Source organism: Mesocricetus auratus, unplaced genomic scaffold (genome assembly GCF_017639785.1).
Source record: "Mesocricetus auratus isolate SY011 unplaced genomic scaffold, BCM_Maur_2.0 Super-Scaffold_100676, whole genome shotgun sequence".
Lineage (NCBI taxonomy): Eukaryota > Metazoa > Chordata > Mammalia > Rodentia > Cricetidae > Mesocricetus > Mesocricetus auratus.
The window spans coordinates 66,455,701-66,461,075 of NW_024429266.1; the positions used below are offsets into that span (position 1 = coordinate 66,455,701).

The following is a 5,375-nucleotide window of genomic DNA, read 5'->3' on the forward strand; positions in this document are numbered from 1 at the left end:
ATATCCTTTCTTAGCTTCATAAGCTGAGGTTTAAAAGTGGATTGTCCTTGACAGAAAGTAGTCTGTGTGGGCATCTGGAAAGGTTCATATTGCTCATCAGCTTGGCAGGACCTAGAGTCACCTGGGAGTTGAGCCTCTGGACTCATCTGCCAGGAGCTTCTTCATTGGGTTGAGTGAACTGGGAAGATTCACCCCAGATGTGAGTAGCACTAAGAACTAGGGGCTTGGAATGAATAAAAAGTAGAAAGTGGGCTGAACACAGCATTCATCTCTCTGCTTCCTGACTCTGAGTGCACTGTGACCACTGGCCTTAGACTTCTGCTGCCACTGATTCCCCTCCTTCTCACTATGAGGCAAAACACTTCTTTGATGCTTTAACTTGCTTTTGTCATAGCAACAAGAACAATAACTAGTCGAACATCCCGTTATCAAACATACACATCACTACCTGTGCCCAAGCCTGTTCCTGCCACTCACTTTCAGTAAGCCAAATAAAAGAGTCAAATTAATCATGGAAGGCATTAAAAGGAGATGTATTTAATGTGGCCACACTGGGAAAAGGTCCATATTCAGGGTCCTGAAGTAAGATTAAGCTTTATATAGAATTTTAAAGACATTCACATCTAAGACGTGCCAGTCAAGGTCTGGTCCCACCCACCACTGGCCTATTATTGTCTGGGCTTCAGTTTCACCAACCATAGTAGTCTTACAGTGTTGGACAGGACAATCCTCTGAACCAAACTGTTGTCATCTTCAAGTGATTGACATAACCCTGCTTGCCAAAGGTCTTTACAGCTAACCTTCTGGTTGATGCTTCCTCTTGAAAGGAAATGCTGGAGAGTCATAAGAACCTCACTTGACAGTCCAGCCACACTTCCCAACCAATTATATGCAGTTCTTCCCTAAATGTACCTGACATCTTGGTCTCTGGGAATGGCTAAAGAATATAGGTTGGGAAGGAAGAGGGGAGGGACTCATTATAGAGGGACAACATGGGGAGTCATTATTCATGTTGGTTTCAGACCTTCAAGTGTAAAATATTTTAAGGCACCTCCTCCCCTGCCTGTAATCCCTTCCTCCCTCATGCTCTGTAAGGTTGATAAACTCATTGGTCACCCAGAGTGAACTTTCATACAATTGCATCTTGGTTTTGTTTATGTGTTTCTCTTAGCTCCACACCAACATAGCAGTAGGATTACATATGTGAGCAGCCAAGCTTGTGCTTTAAACATGTACTGGACATTCAAACCCAGTCCCTCATACACAGCAAGGGCTCTTCTACACTAAGTCATCTACTCTGAATGTTCCTTGTTGAATTATTTAAATGTTTTCATCTTATTGTATTTATGGTTTTTAGCTCTTTGCATGTACAGAAAAGCAGACACACGCATATACATGTATATATAATATGTATATATATTATACATATATACATATATATTTAAAGCTTCTTATTCATTTCACTTCTGATTCTGTGCATGTGCCTTCTTCCACAAGCAACCACATTTGATACTGTCATGGACACAGCACATAAGGAATCTGCAAGCAGATGAAGATTGCACAGCATTTCAGCATGAACCCCTCCAAGCCTTCTTGGCAACCTGACAAATGAGGATTTTGGTGCTTTCTTGATATTTTTGGTATAAAAGTAAACATCCCTTTACCGGGGAGTTAATATTACTGAGTTTTGTTATTAACTCTATTATAGGAAAGTCTCCAATGTTATGTTAAATGCTGTTCCATTCTGGATGTGTCTAAGGGCCATCTCCAGAAGAGCACATTGCAATACTTCTGACTTGTTTCTAACTCCAATGGCCTGAAGTCAATCTGCAAACCCACATAGTTGAAAGAGAGAACATGCAGACTGATTTCTGACCTTCACAGATGCACTATGGTTTGCGCATGATCATTCACACGAAAAGAAATAAAACTGTGAAAAAATGTTTTCAAACACCCTGTCTTAGTTTGCAACACAAATAACCTAGTAATACATCTGACCAGACATCCTGAAATATGTTAAGATAATAGTTTTATCAAAAGTAACAACACAAAAGTTAAAAATATTTCCAAGAATTGAATTGCCAAAGCTATACAAAAAGGTGATGTCCCCATGAATTTTATCTAATTTTATGTTATGACACTTTTTCCCCTTAGTCAGGCCACTATTTGTTTTTTTTACATAGGAAACCAGGAATTAGATTATTTTGAGAAACATTGCTTCTAAAGATGCAGAATATCTTCTGCGCTCATCATGTATGGTGTATGAGTTACCTGTATAGAATTTTGAGATTTTGGTATCAGAAAGATCTCAGGCCATTGTTTCATGAGAAAGTATGTTAGTGTCTCAAAGCTTCTCGGGATTTTAGTAATCAAGATACCAAGAGCAGGCTGGATCCAGTGATGGGTCTAGACTTAAAAGACCGACCCACTGTGACTTTCTTCTGCCAACAAGGCACTAACCTTCAAAATTGTGTCATAAGTTTTCAGCTGAGCATTCAGAAAAGGAACCTGTGGGGACATTTTCCATCCAAGCCACACACAAGGCTTTCTATGTGGTCTCTGTCCAGGACCCTTGATTCAAGAGCAGGAAGCTAGAAAGACATGCTACAAATTCAATAGATTTTGACTCTTTTAATAGAACATAATAATGTGAGCATCTTTTTTCTTCTTTTTAATTCAATGTTTGCCAACAGTTCAGAAGAATAACAATGTGAAAAAATATAATAAAGTACACTAAAACCCAATTAAATGTTCTTAATTCCTATTAAATATGTATGTGTATACATATGTATAGATGATCTATTCAATTATATCTAAAACTCTCCAGAAAAATGTAAAAAGAAGTCAAGCTAATACTAATTTTAGAGGGAGAGAGAGGGTAGACAGATGATTGAAAAATAGACACATGGATAGATGATAGGTAGATAGATGGTAGATAGACAGATGATAAGTTCTTGGCAAAGAGAATTCTCTTTCCACCACGTGGGGCACAGGGCATTGAACTCAGGTATCAGGTTCAGCTACAAGTACCTCTACCCACTAAGTCATCTCAACCAAACTAAAAAAGTCATTTAACATTTATTTTTATATTGATAAATTGTAAGTCAAAGTAGCTCTTCACTAGCCACCAAAACAACCTTTTCTGGTTTGTTTGATATTTGGAACCTCTGCAATCCATCTTCCTTCCTCCTCTATCCTTTTGACTCCGAAATAGCATCTTTTCTCTCTCTCTATTTTCTTTTTCTTTTTCTTTTGTAAGACAGGGTTTTTCTGTGTAGCTTTGGAGCCTGTCCTGGAACTAGCTCTCCAGAATTGTCTGGCCTTGAACTCACAGACATCTGCCTGTCTCTGCCTTCCAGGTGTTGGGATTAAAGGCTGGAACCACCACAGCTCAGCCTAAATAGTATCTTTACAATATCTCAATTGTATTTTCTTTGTTTCTACATACAATTGTTGTTTTGTGGGAGAAACCATTGCATGTCCTTCTTTGGAGAAAAATAAGAGTTCCCTGGTTTTATCAATCCAGTTTAAATTTTCCTTGCATGTATTTGGTCTGTCAAAAATAAAGTTCTTGGACGGCGGAGATGATTCATTTGATATAGTGTTTACCTTGTAAGAGGTCCTGAGCTCCACACCCAAAACTAATGTAAAAATGATAGGCATAGCAGCACACACTTGTAAACCCAGTGCTGGGGAAGCAGAGACATAAAAATACCTGTGACTCACTCTCTAGCCAGTTTAGTTATCTGCTTATCTCTAGGCCAATGAGAGACACTGTTTCCAAGGAAGTGGAAGGTACCTGAGGAATACCCATTCACACCACCCACTGAACATTTTGGCATGTACAAAATTATTCCTTTTCCATCTGTGTTCTCCACACCTGTTTGCATAAGGTGTCATCTGGATTCTGTACTGTAAAAGAAACAGAACTCCACAGATTCTTGTACTAGAAATTGTGAGAAGTATTGCCATTTGGTATTGGTGTGTTGTAAACAACTGGGTGGGAAGTCAAGAGAATTCCTTGTAGCCATCGCAAAACTGAAACACAGGCTTACAGAAATATCAATAATTTTTAATGATTTATTTTTAAATTTGTATGTGTTTGAGTGTATTCAAATGCCCATGGAACCCAAGAGGCCATGAGTTCTTACAACTGTGGTTTTAGTGACTGCGAGGTGCTGGACACGAGAGCTGGGAAATGGACTTGAGTTGTCTGCAAGAGAGCAAGTGCTTTTCATGCCGCAAGTTCCCTGAAACAGTTTTTAAACATTACCGTAATCACAGGAAAGAGAGAACACAGTCTCCCTCTCCCAAAATCTATGCAGCTGAGTTTCACGCCTCTAGGGAAACTGCAGTGGTCAGCACATTTGGAGTGCAATGAAAGTCTTACCCTAGGAATGCCACCTTTTTGATTATTATCTCTGTCCAGGAAAGAACAACTATGATTACAATAGCATGCCTACTATATCTAAATGTAGGGCCTTCACAGGTAAAAGTGAAAAATGTTCAGTTCCAAGCAATTTGCTCCCAAGTTCCCTTTCAATGATGTTTATTTTCTCTTAAAGAATAAATATATCTGGTTTTATAATTTAGTCTTTCCCAAGAATATCTAAAATGTGTTTGATTCCTTCTAAGCCACACTCTAATCAAAAGGATTGCCTATTGTGACAGATTCTTAGATGCTGATACTGACAAGCTCTCCCTTCTAACAGCATCCTGCTTATATTTTTACTCAAATTCTATCTCCATAGGTGATTGATATATATGGAGTTACATACTGTGTGGTTTGAATGAGAAACTGCTCATAGGCTCATGGATTTGAATACTTGGACTAAACCCTCCCAGTTTTTCTCTATTTTACTATTTGGGGATCTTTCTTCCTTTATATTCTTGTGCATATTTGTTCTGAATACATATGGTGCAATATTTTATAAGAATCTTCTGTAATGGAATTGCTGTCTCATAGGGTTGCCATAGTTTTAATAAATATATAATATCTAATTTAAAATAATCCCCAAGACTGGAGCTAGTGATATAGTAAATGACACGAGGACAAGACTTCTCCAAGACATGGTTGATAGCCTCTCTTCCTCCCAGGTATGAATGAAGTAACTGAGATTCCCATGGTCAAAATACTCTGCTAGGAATGTCACAGATTTCAGACCTCAGACATTTCTAGACCCAATGGATTCTACCTATGCTGACAATTAGACAATCAGTGATCTTTATGCTCACATGAAGGTGAAAGGGATGAAGAGACTGACAATAATGACTAACCTGGTTTTTAATTTGGTGAGATTTTAGAATTGCTATTTAAACAGACCTCTGGGAATGTTGATGAAGGAATCCCAAGAGTAAATTAATTGAAGTGTGAA

At 38.4% G+C, this 5,375-nt stretch overlaps 1 non-coding gene across 1 annotated transcript; it reads right to left on the reverse strand.

Moving 5' to 3' along the window:
- Positions 1-4,281: 4,281 nt before the first annotated feature.
- LOC121137382 lies at positions 4,282-4,437 on the reverse strand. The gene has a single exon (XR_005874632.1). It is a non-coding gene; the product is annotated as a U1 spliceosomal RNA (small nuclear RNA).
- Between the last annotated feature and the right edge of the window lie 938 nt (positions 4,438-5,375).